Raw genomic sequence first — 13077 nt, forward strand, 5'->3', positions numbered from 1 at the left:
ATGATCACAGCGTCCTGGGATCGAGTCCCGCATCGGGCTCCTTGCTCGGCAGGGAGCCTGCTTCTCCCTCTGCCTCTGCCTGCCATTCTGTCTGCGTATGCTTGCTCTCTCTCCCTCTCTCTCTCTCTGACAAATAAATAAATAAAATCTTTTAAAAAATAAATAAATAAATAAATAAAGAGAGTAAAATCCTAAGAGTTCTCATCACGAGGAGAAAAAATTTTTTCCTTTCTTCCTTTTTTCCTTTTACTGTATCTATTTGAAAAGATGGATGTGAGCTGAACCTCTTCACTATATACGTAAATTAAACCATCATTCTGTATGCCTTAAACATCATAGTGACGTGAGCCAATTATTTCTCAATAAAACTGGGGAGGCAGATGAAGGTGCGGTGCCACTTCCAGCGTGGCAGAGTAAAACCCACTATGGCCTTTCTCTGATTATAGCCAAAAATCCTATATTAAATATAAAAAGTAACTACCTGGAGGCTCTAAAATTGAGCATAAGCAGACATATTACAGAAGGGAGTCAAAACTTGGAGAAACACCCACAAAAGGAGTTTTAAGTTGCCTTTTCTGCTATTTTTCTTTCAGGCTTTCACAGGGATGTACAGGGGAGAAGCTGGATAGATGACCAAAACTTCAATAGAAACTTCACCTTTCTGGGACACCTGGGTGGCTCAGTTGGTTGAGCGGCTGCTTTCGGCTCAGGTCATGATCTCAGGGTCCTGGGATGGGGTCCCACATCGGGCTCCTTGCTCAGCAGGGAGCCTGCTTCTCCCTCTGCCTTTGCCTGCCACTCTATCTGCCTGTGCTTACTCTCGCTCTCTCTCTCTCTCTCTGACAAATAAATAAATAAAATCTTAAAAAAAAAAAAAAAAAAGAAACTTCACCTTTCTGTAGACAGAAACCAGGAAAAGGGGCTTCTGCTGGTCAGAGAACAGAGAATCCTAGACAAACCAGGAGAAAGACTTCCCCTAATTCTGTATATAATAGTTGCACAATTCTCAGGCTTCTGCCTGAGCTAAGCAAATATGGAACAGAGAAACGAGCAGCAAAGCAAAAGCTTTAGGAACCGAATGGATATTTGGTGGGGGTTTTGTGTGTCTGTCTGTGTGTGTGTGTGGTTTTTTTTTTTATTTGTTTGTTTGAGAGGGAGAGAGAGAGAGAAAGCAGGAAGGGGCAGAGAGGGAGGGAAAAAGAATCTGAAGCAGACTCCATACTGATCGAGGAGCCCCACGTGGGGCTCCAACCCACAAACCCAAGATCATGACCTGGGCCAAAAACCAGGAGTCAGACCCTTAACCAACTGAGCCACCCAGGTGCCCCCGAATGGATATATGAACCACAGTCCAAGTCTTGACTAACCCTTGAGTGGTACATGTGTGAACCACATCCAAAGCAGCACAGCAAGTCTCTGAGAACTGAACTGGTATTGGAACCACAAGTAAAATATATATTATGTAAAGCAAAAAAAAAAAAAAAATAATAATAATAATTCACTAGATGGGCTTAAGAGCAGAATGGACTGACACAGAAGTCAGTGAACCTAAAGACAGAAAAATAGAAGCTATTAAGAAGGGGAAAAAAAGGGAGAAATCAAATAAGGTTTCAGGTAAGAATGGGACAATATCAAAAAGCCTAACATCTGTGTAACTGCAGTCCAAGAAAAGGGAAAAGAAAGAACGTGGAGCAGAAAAAAATTTGCAAAAAAGAATGGCCAAAAACTCCCAAATTTAGTGAGAGTCAAAAAGCTCAGCAAATCCCAAACAGGATGAACTCACAGAAAAACCACGCCTAGGCATATCATAATCAAACTGCTAAAAGGCAAAGATAAGGGAAAAAACCTAAAAGAGCCTACAGAAAAACAGCATATTATAAACATGGAAAAAAAACGATTAAAATGACAACAGACTTATTTTCAGAAACCACAGAGACCAGAAAAGGGGGAATAACATTTTCAAAATACTTAAAGACTTGCGGCACCTAGGTGGCTTAGTTGTTAAGCCTCTGTCTTTGGCTCAGGTCACGATCCGAGGATCTTGGGATCGAGCCCCAGATTGGGTTCCCTATTCAGCAAGGAGCATGCTTCTCCCTCTCCCACTCCCCCTGCTTGTGTTTATTCTCTTGCTGTGTCTCCTCTCTCTGTCAAATAAATAAATAAAACCTTAAAAAAATACTTAAAGAACCTATCAACTCAAAATTCTAAATCCAGCAAAAATACCTGAGAAATGAAGGAAAATTTTTAAATCTTACCACCAGAAGTCCTGCTCTAAAAGAAATGCTTTTAGAGCATTTCTTTAGAAGGAAATTTGTTTAGAAGGAAATTAGAATCTTCTGGAATAAAAAGAGCAACGGAAATAGAAATATCTAGGTAAATATAAAAAAATTTTTCTCTCTGAAATTCTTTAGAATATTGATGATAGCCCATATTCTAAAGTCTATATTCATAGGCAAAAATTATGGAAGTGTCTGGTAGAGTTTTCAATGTATATAGATAGATGTAATACATACAACTATAACATCAAAGAAGTGTGGGGGTTGGTGATTATGGGACACTATCTAGTAGAAAACTGTTATATTTATTGAAGTGATACTACACTAGGGGTGCCTGGGTGGCTCAGTCAGTTAAATGTCTGACTCTTGAGCTCAGCTCAGGTCTTGATCTCGGGGTCATGAGTTCAAGCCCCACACTGGGCTGCATGATGGGCGATAGGCATTGATCCTACTTTAAAAAGAAAACTGAAGTGATACAACACTAACTGTAAGTAGCCTAGGAAAGGTATAATGTATAATGTAACCCTAGACCTGCTAAAAATACACAAAGAAATATAGCCAAAGCCAACTGGAATATTATATGTATATGTATGTGGTATATGTGTATGGATCGTATATGTATATGGTATATGTATATGGTTTAAATACTGAATGAGAGAAAAAGACTGTCACACTGGATAACAAACAAGACCTAACTACAAGCTCTGTACAAGTCAGTCACTTTAGGGGCACTTGGGTGGCTCACTCAATTAAGCAAATGAATCTTGATCTCAGTTCAAGTCTTAGAGTCGTGAGTTCAAGCCCAGCACTGGGCTCCATAATGGGCGTGGAGCCTACTTTGAAAAAAAAAAAAGCCACTTTAAATATAAAAATATAGATAAGTTAATAGTTAAAGGCAGAAAAAGACAAACACATAAACACTAATCAAAAAAGAAAAACCAGCGGTGACTGGCTGGCTCAGTCAGTAGAGGATGCAACTCTTGATCTCAGGGTTGTGGGTTTCAGCCCCACACCGGGTGTAGAGATTAAAGATAAAATCTTTGAGAAAGCGGGAAAAAGAGAAAAACCACAATGGCTGTATTAATATCAGACCAAACAGACCTCTGAAAAGGAATATTACCAGAAATAAAGTAGGACATTACACAAGGATAAAAGGGTTAACTCACCAAAATACAATAATCCTAAATGTGTACACATGTGACAGCAAAGCTACAAAATATATAAACCGAAAAGTGAAAGAACTAAAAAAATAGATAAACTTACAATTATAGTTAGAGATTGTAACAGTCCTCTCTGTCCCTTTAGAACAAGTAGACAGAAAAATATGTGAAAACAGAGACCATATCACACAACTTGACCAAATTGAAACTCAAAGAATAGTCTACTCCAAGAGCAGAATCAAGTGCAGAAGAGTCGTTTACCAGGATGGACCGTATTCTGGGCCATAAAACAAGTCTCAGTAAATTTCAAAGGACTGATATCATATTAAGAATATCCTTGGACCAAAACAGAATTAAACTTAATATTACTACCAGAAAGATATCTGAAAAAATTTAAAAATCCCCAAATTGGGGCACCTGGTTGGCTCAGTCAGTTAAGTGTCTGCCTTGGACTTGGATTGTGATCCCAGTCCAGAGATCAAGCCCCATGTTGGGCTCCCTGCTCAGCAGGGAGAATGCTCCTCCCTCTCCCTCTGCTGCACCCTGCCCCCAACTTATGCTCTCTGTCAAATAAATGAATAAAATCCTTAAAATAATTAAAATAAAATAAAAATCCCCAAATATTTGGAAATTAAACAAAATAGTCCTAATAATCCAAAGGTCAAAGAAGAAATCACAAAGGAAATCAGAAAATATGTTGAACCCGCATGACAATGTAAACACAACAAATGAAAATGTTTGAGATGCAACTAAAGTACTATTTAAAGGGAAATTTATAGGACTAAGCATTTATACTAGAAAAAAAAAAAAGTCTCGGGGCACCTGGGTGGTTCAGTGGGTTAAACCTCTGCCTCCAGCTCAGGTCATGATCTCACGGTCCTGGGATCGAGCCCCACATCCTGCTTCCCTCTCTCTCTCTGCCTGTCTCTTTGCCTACTTGTGATCTCTGCCTGTGAAATAAATAAATAAAATTAAAAAAAAAAAAAAAGGCAGACTAGAGTGAGTAACTCAGTCTCTTATCGCTACACAGGCTTAAGATAACATTGATTTAAAAAAATTTTAAAAAAGAAAAAAAAGTCTCATATCAGTGACCTAAACTTTTATCCTAAGAAACTAGCAAAACTCAAAGCAAGGGATGCCTGGGTGGCTCAGTCAGTTAGGCGGCTGCCTTCGGCTCAGGTCAGGATCCCAGCATCAGGCTGGGAGTCCCACATCAGGCTCCCTGCTCCGTGGGGAGCCTGCTTCTTCCTCTGCCTCTGCCTGCCACTCTGCCTGCCTGTACTCTCTCTATCTCTCTGACCAATAAATAAATAAAATCTTTAAAAAAAAACAAAAAACTCAAAGTAAGCAACAAGAAGGAAATTAAGAGCAGGAATCTATGAAATAGAAAACTAAAAAACGAGAGAGACAAAAATAAAACTGACTATGAAACCAAAAGCTAGTTCTCTGGGGGGGAAAAAAGTCAATAAACCTGAAAAACATATAGCCAGACTGACCAAGAAAAAGAGAAGACACAAATTATCAAAATCAGGAAAGAAAGAAAGGAAATTAGTATAGACTCTACAGACACGAAAAATTAATATTACAAACCACTATATGCCCATAAAACTTACAACTTAATGAAATAAAACAAATTCCTTGAAAGACACAACCTTCCAAAAGTCACTCTGAAGAAATACAAGAATTTATTATATTATTATAGAGTCTATATTATTATAGAGATCTATTAAACAAATTGGGTTTACAGTTAAAAACCTTCCAAGAAAGTAAATTCCAGGCCCAGCTTGCTTCACTGACAAATTCTACCAAATATTTAAGGAAAAAAATAATACCACTTCTATACAAATTCTTCCAGAAAATAGATGAGAGAATTTTATGAGGTCAACATTACCTGATACTAAACCCAGAAAATGACATTATAAGAAAATAAAATTACAGACAAATATCCCTCATGAATATGGGCAAATCAAATCCAGCAGCACATAAAAATGATACTAAGTTTAAAAAAAAAAAAAAGATAGGGGTGTCTGGGTGGCTCAGTTGGTTAAGCATCTGCCTTTGGCTCAGGTCATGATCCCAAGATCCTAGGATTGAGCCTTGCTTGCACTCCCTGCTCAGCAGGGGCGTCTGCTTCTCCCTCTCCCTCTACCACTCTTGCTCTTTCTCATGCACTTTCTCTCTCAAATAAATAAAATCTTTTAAAAAATTTAAAAATTAAAAAAATAATAAGTACAATAGTAAGTACAATCATGTGGGGTTGGTTCAACATTAAAAAATTAATCAATCACGAGGCGCCTGTCGGGCTCCGTCATTTAAGTGTCTGGCTTTGATTCAGGTCATGATTCCAAGGCCCTGGGATCGAGCTCACATCCAGAGCCTGGTCTCCCTCTGCCTGCCATTCTGTCTACTTGTGCTCTTTCTCTCTCTGTCAAATAAATAAATAAAATCTTAAAAAAAAAATCAATCACTATATCAACAGTCTATAGTAGGAAAACCATGATATCATCTCAATAAATGCTAAAATTTTTAAGATTTAATTTACTTATTTTATGAAAGAGAGAGAGAACACACATGTGAGTGGGGAGAGCAGCAGAAGGAGAGGGAAGAATCCCAAGAAAACTCCACACTGAGCTTGGAGCTGAACACTGGGCTTGACTTCATGACCCTGAGATCATGACCTGAGCCAAAACCAAGAGCTGGATGGTCAACTGACTGAGTCACCCAGGTGCCCCATGCTAAATTTTTAAAAAAGATTTATTTACTTATTTGAGAGAGGGAGAGTGAGAGAGCATGAGCAGGATCGGGGCAGAGGGAGAGGGAGAAGCAGACTCCTCACTGAGCAGGGAGCCCAGTGGGGCTCGATCCCAAGACCCTGAGATCATGACTTGAGCCAATATCAAGAGTCAGATACTTAACTGACTGAGACATCCAGGCACTCCATGCTAAAATTTTAAAACAGAATCTGACATTCATTAATGAGAATAACTTTCAGGAAACTAGAAACAAAAGGGAATATCTTCAGCCTGATAAAGGGTATCTATGAAAAAAACATATTGCTAACGTCACACTGAATGAAGTACTGAATCCTTATGATCTTAAGATTGGAAAAAAGATAAGTATATCCATTCCCACCACTCTGTTTTAATATATTATAGAGGTCCTAATTAGTGAAATAAGACAAGAATTAAAAGATTAGAATGAAAGGAATAAAACGCTTTTATTCCCAAACTACATAGCTGTTTACACAGAAAATTCTAGTAAGATTATAAGTCACTAAATCTAATAAGTGAGTTTAGCAAGATGACAAATTTGGAAATTAATAGTCTTTCTATATACTAACAATGAGAAAATAATAATTGAAATTCTCAAAAATACCATTTACAATAGCACCAAATTCCGTTAAATGCTTTAAGATAAATTTAATAAAATATGTACAATATGTTTGATTAAAAAATCAAAGACTTCAACAAATGTTTATGGGCTCTAAGATGTTATTACTAAGATGTCAATTTTTCCCAAAATGATCTATAGATTCATCATAATCTTTTTTTATTTTTTTATTTTTCTTTAAATAATTTTTTTTTTTAATTTATTTGACAGACAGATCACAAGTAGGCAGAGAGGCAGGCAGAAAGAGAGAGGAGGAGGAGGCAGGCTCCCTGCTGAGCAGAGAGCCGGATGCGGGACTCGATCCCAGGACCCTGAGATCATGACCTGAGCCGAAGGCAGAGGCTTTAACCACTGAGCCACCCAGGCGCCCCCATAATCTTTTTTTAAAAAAGATATTTATTAGGGCACCTGGGTGGCGCAGTCGTTAAATATCTGCGTTTGGCTCAGGTCATGATCCCAGGGTCCTGGGATCGAGCCCCACCCACATCAGGCTGCCTGCTCAGCAGAAGGCCTGCTTTTCCCTCTCCAACTCCCCCTGCTTGTGTTCCTTCTCTCGCTGTGTCTCTTTGTCAAATAAATAAATAGAATCTTTTTAAAAAAGGATATTTATTTATTTATTTATTTGAAAGAGAGAGAAAGAGGGAGGGAGAGAGCACAAGCAGGGGGGAGTGGCAGAGGAAGAGGGAGAAGCAGACTCCCTGCTGAGCAGGGAGCCCAGTAGGCTCAATCCCATGACTCTGAAATCATGACCCAAGCCCAAGGCAGACACTCAAATCAACTGAGCCACCCAGGTGCCCCTAGATTCATCATAATCTTAATCAAAATTTCAGTGGGGTTTTAACAAAAACATATTTAAATTTATATGAAAAAACAGTCAAAATAATTTTGATACATAAGAACAAAGTTCAGGAGCACCTGGCTGGCTCATGGGGCTCTTGATCTCAGGACTGTGAGTTTAAGTCCCACACTGGGTATAAAGACTGCCTAAAAATAAAACCTTAAACTTGGGGCGCCTGGGTGGCTCAGTGGGTTAAAGCCTCTGCCTTCGGCTCAGGTCATGATCCCAGGGTCCTGGGATCGAGCCCCATATCAGGCTCTCTGCTCAGCGAGAAGCCTGCTTCCTCCTCTCTCTCTGCCTGCCTCTCTGCCTAATTGTGATCTCTGTCTGTCAAATAAATAAATAAAATCTTTAAAAAAAAAAAATAAAAAAAATAAAACCTTAAGAAAAATCTTGGGATGCCTAGGTGGCTCAAGAGATTAGGCAACCAGCTCTTGAATTCAGCACAGATCATGATCTCCGGGTTGTGAGACTGAACCCTGCATCGAGATCTGTGCTCAGCGAGGAGTCTGCTTCTCTCCTTCTCCTTCTCCCTCTCCCTTTGCCCCTCCTCCTACTTGCACTCTCTCTCTTTCTCTAAAACAAAACAAAAACACTTAAAATCTTACCAAAAAAAAAAAAAAAAAAAAAAACTCAAATAATCTGTTTTTAAAAATTAATTTTTAAAAAAAAAAAAAAAAAAAAAAAAGATTTTATTTATTTGACCGAAGGAGACATAGTGAGAGAGAGAACACAAGCAGGGGGAGTGGGAGAGGGAGAAGCATGCTCCTTGCTGAGCAGGGAGCCCAATGCAGGGCTCGATCCCAGAACCCTGGGATCATGACCTGAGCCGAAGGCAGATGTTTAACGAATTAGCCACCCAGGACCCCATAGAGGAAGATTTCTTAGATGCTACACAAAAAGCATAAACTCATAAAAGAAAAAATTAATAAATGTATTTATCAAAATTTAAAACTTCTTCAACACTTTGCAACTGAGTCCAAGAAAAATGGAAATCTGCTAGCTGGGTTATAACAAAAATCTTTCCCTAATTGGTGGATGAGACTGAAAAATAAAATGGGGCTCCTGAGTGGCTCAGTTGGTTAAGGGTCCGACTCTTGGCTTCAGCTCAGGTCATAACCTCAGGGTTGTGAGATCAAGCCCCACATCAGGCTCCACACTTAGCATGGTGTCTACTCAAGACTATCTTCTTTCCCCTCCCTCTCCCTTCCCCTCTACTTCTGCCCCTGCCCAAGCTCATGCATGCTCTCTCTCTCTCTCTCTCACACTCTCTCAAATAAATAAATAAAATCTTTAAAAAAGGAAAAATAAACAAAAATGTCTTCAAAAGACATTGTGAAGAAAATAAAAATACAGGGATGCCTGGGTGGCTCAGTGGGTTAAGCGTCTGCCTTCGGCTCAGGACATGATCCCAGGGTCCTAGGACTGAGTCCCACATTGGGAACCTTGCTCAGAGGGGAGCGTGCTTCTCCCTCTGCGTGCCGCTCCTGCTCATGCTCTCTCTCTGACAAATAAATAAACAAAATCTTAAGAAAGAAAGAAAGAGAGAGAGAGAGAAAGGAAGGAAGGAAGGAAGAAGGAAAGAAAGAAAGAAAGAAGAAAAGGGAAAATGAAAATACAAGCTAAGATCAGGGAGAAAATATTTGCAAAACATGTAACTGAAAATGTACTAGTGTATAAAATATACAAAGAAACCTCACATCTCAAAAACAAAAAAAATTTAAAAACAACCAATTCTCCTTATAGGATAACTCTAAATAATCTATGTAGATACTCTCCCCTGTAGGAGGTGGAGCTTAACCTCCCCACCCCCACTACCAACTTCAGTGCTTACTGCATTTAGTGACTTGCTTCCAAAGAACAAAGTGTGGAAAGGGAGGAAAAATCACAACTCTGCTGTGGAGAAACTTCGCAAACACTACTCTAACCCAGTGATAAAGGTTAGTATCACCAGTGATAATTCATGTTGATAGCATACACACAAATGTTTGACTTTGTGGCACTCTTCTGAAAACCCAAAACCCCAGTCCAACTTTGAGTAAATCATGAGTCATTTCAAAATTAAGAAAGCTCTCCTGAAAACTGTCAAGGTCATGAAAAACAAACATTAAGAAACTGTCAGGCAAGAGAGTAAAGAGATATTAGAACTACATGTAACATGGGTGGAATCCTGGAATACAGAAAGGACATTAGGAGAAAAATGAGTAGAATCTACAAATAAAGTCTAGAGCATAGTATGTGTATGTGTGGTAGGAAAAAACATGTATCATAAAATTTACTGTTTTAGCCATTTTTAAGTGTACTGTTCAAAAGTTGTTAAGTATGTTTACATTGTTGTATAACAGATCTCCAGAACCTTTTTATCTTGCAGAACTGAAGCTCTATACCTATTAAAAAACTCCCTTTGTACCCTTCCCCTCATCCCTTGGTAATCACCATTCTATTTTCTGTATCTACAAATTTGACTACTTTAGATACCTCACATAAGTGGGACCATACAATATTGTCCTTTTGTGGACTGGTTTATTTCACTTAGCATGATGTTCTCAATGTTCATCCACAGTGGAGCATAACAGATTTCCTTCCTTTTTAAGGCTGCATAGTATTCCATTAAAATGTATATACCACATTTTATTTAACCATTCATCCATTAATGGAGATTTGGGTTGCTTTAATCTCTTGGCTATTGTGAACAGTGCTGCTATGAACATGGGTATGCAATGCTTTTTTTAATGGGCAAAAGATCTTCAAAACCAAAGATGGCAAATAAGAAGAGGAAAGATGTTCAACATCATTATTCATAGGGAAATACAAAATTAAAACCGTAATGAGATATTGCGACACACCTATAAGAAGCCAAAAACAGGGGCACCTGGGTGACTCAGTGGATTAAGTCTTTGCCTTCAGCTCAGGTCATGGTCTCAGGGTCCTGGGATAGAGCCCCACATAGGGTTCTCTGTTCAGCAGGAGCCTGCTCCCCTTCTCTCTCTCTGCCTGTCTCTCTGCCTACTTGTGATTTCTGTCAAATAAATAAATAAAATCTTAAAAAAAAAAAAAAAAGAAGAAGAAGCCAAAAACAAACCAACCAACCAACAAATCAGTGCTGGCTAGGATATGGAGGGACTATAACTCCTATATATTGCTGAAGGAAATGTAAAATAGTACATCTCTTTGGAAAACAGTTTGGTGTTTTTCTTTATAAGGAACATCTTAACCATGACAGCCAAAAACCCATTCATAGGTATGTAACCAAGTGAAATGAAAGCTTGTGTTCACATAAAACCTTGTACAATGATGTTAACAGGGGCTTCACTTATAATCATTAAAAACTGGAAACCTCGGGGGCCCTGGGTGGCTCAGTCATTTAGCATCTGCATTCAGCTTAGGTCATGATCTGGGATTGAGCCCTGCATCAGGCTCCCTGCTCTGCAGGAAGCCTGCTTCTCCCTCTCCCACTCCTCTTCCCCCTCCTTGTGTTCCCTCTCTCACTGTTTCTCTGTCAAATAAATAAATAAATCTTTAAAAAACTCAAAAAACTAGAAACCTCCCAAATGTCCTTCAACTGAGAAGTGGATAAACCAAGCTGGCATAGACCTACAATGGGATATTATTTCACAATATAAAGGAATAAACAGGGGTGTCTGGGTGGCTCAGTAAGTTAAGCATCTGCCTTTGGCTGAGGTCATGATCCCAGGGTCCTAGAATCGAGTCCCACATCAGGCTCCCTGCTCGTGCTCTCTCCTGCTCTCTCTCTCTCTCAAATAAATAAAATCTTTTTTTTTTTTTTAAAGGAATAAACTACTGATACATGCATCAACATGGATGAATTTCAAGTAAGTTACTATGTAAAAGAAGTCAGACTCAATAGACTACACAATCTCACCTTTGGGTGAAAAAAAGAAAAAAGGAAAACTCTGAGGCCAGGGAACAGATTCGTGGCTGCTAAGGGTTTAGGGTGAGTGAAGGAGTTGACCTCACAAGAGCACTAGAGACATTCTGGGATGATGAAACTCTTTTATACCTTGATTCTTTGGTGATAATTATACTTCTGTACACATTTGTCAAAACTCAGAACCGTACATTAAAAAGGGTGAATTTTACCATACATGTAAATTAAACCTTTAAAAACTTGACTTAAAAACTAAATGTTTTAGGGTGCCCGGGTGGCTCAGTTGGTTAAGCCTCTGCCTTTGGCTCAGGTCATGATCCCAGGGTCCTGGGAACAAGTCCTGCATCGGGCTCCCTGCTTAGCGGGGAGTTTGCTTCACCCTCTACCCTTCTCCCCTACTTCTGATCTCTCTCTCTCTCACTCTCCCTCAAACACATAAATAAAATCTTAAAAAAAAAAAAAAAAAAAAAAACTAAATGTTTTTTCATCATACTTTATTCAAAATGGAAAGCATTGAAACATGTTGTTTGTTCTGTTTCATTTAGGGATATTTTTCATTTCCCTATTTGTGATCTCCTGGTTCACATTTTAATTCCCTTGGCAGATTTGAGCAGGCCCAGATATCCTCTCTTATCTTGTTGCTGTAGCTATAAGGGCTTACCTCATTTGACTGTGCACATGGCTCAGTTGAGTAGGTATGTCAGGCTTCTATAAAATATCTCTCCCACCTCAACTTTCCTTCCTTTTCTCATTGAAAGGTATCTTTATTCATCTATTAATGGATGCTAAGGCCTCTAGGGCAGCTCTTCACCCTTGGAAAATTCTACATTCTCAAAAACAAGGATTTTGGTAAAGTTGGGTGGACACAAACCCTATAAGGAACACTGAGCACATTTGGCAATAGGAAGTCTGCTAAAGGGTTCTCATGGAAGACTTCTTAGCTCCTAAAAAAAAAGATGATGTGTCTTGATATGACAACTGGAACTTGTTATTCTCAAGGGAGGGGACCTGATGCTAAAGCTATTATACTAAGAAAGCTATTATATTAAGAGAGAGAGAAACAGAAAACACCTGGGTCCTTGCAACACTGCTGAGCATCAGGTCACGTCCTTCTGGAATTGTCATTCCTTAGAATTCTTGCAAAGTGAAATAATTTTCCTATTGTTCAAGGTAGTTTAAGTCAAAGGTTTCTCATATCTGCAGGTGAAAACATCCTACTAATAGAAGGCCCTACTCCCACTGCCTAAAATGTCATAGCAAAGCTATCCATGGCTGTTAGAGTTTTCCTCTACTGCTCTAAAAAAGAAAATTAGAAAAAAATTTCGTCTTCCTAGGCAATTCTTTTCTACTGTTTGCATCTACTCTTTCTCCTAGTACTTATTCCAAATCCCCTACAGTTTTCACATGATATGGGAGAGTTTTCACAAATAGTCCCAACAAAAGGGATAGAGCAAACTAATCTGCAGGAATAGGAAGTGGACTGGTGGTTGCCCAGAGATAGAAAGCAAGGGACAGAAGTGCTAA

At 39.0% G+C, this 13077-nt stretch overlaps 1 protein-coding gene across 1 annotated transcript in view; it reads right to left on the reverse strand.

Moving 5' to 3' along the window:
- The window catches only part of LOC111145330 (chromosome unknown C10orf76 homolog), a 182045-nt gene that overhangs the window by 88739 nt on the left and 80229 nt on the right, over positions 1–13077 (reverse strand). The gene's annotated exons all lie outside the window — the stretch shown is intronic.

This window comes from Enhydra lutris, unplaced genomic scaffold (assembly GCF_002288905.1).
Source record: "Enhydra lutris kenyoni isolate GAN:26980312 unplaced genomic scaffold, ASM228890v2 scaffoldscaffold12, whole genome shotgun sequence".
In the NCBI taxonomy this organism is placed as follows: domain Eukaryota; kingdom Metazoa; phylum Chordata; class Mammalia; order Carnivora; family Mustelidae; genus Enhydra; species Enhydra lutris.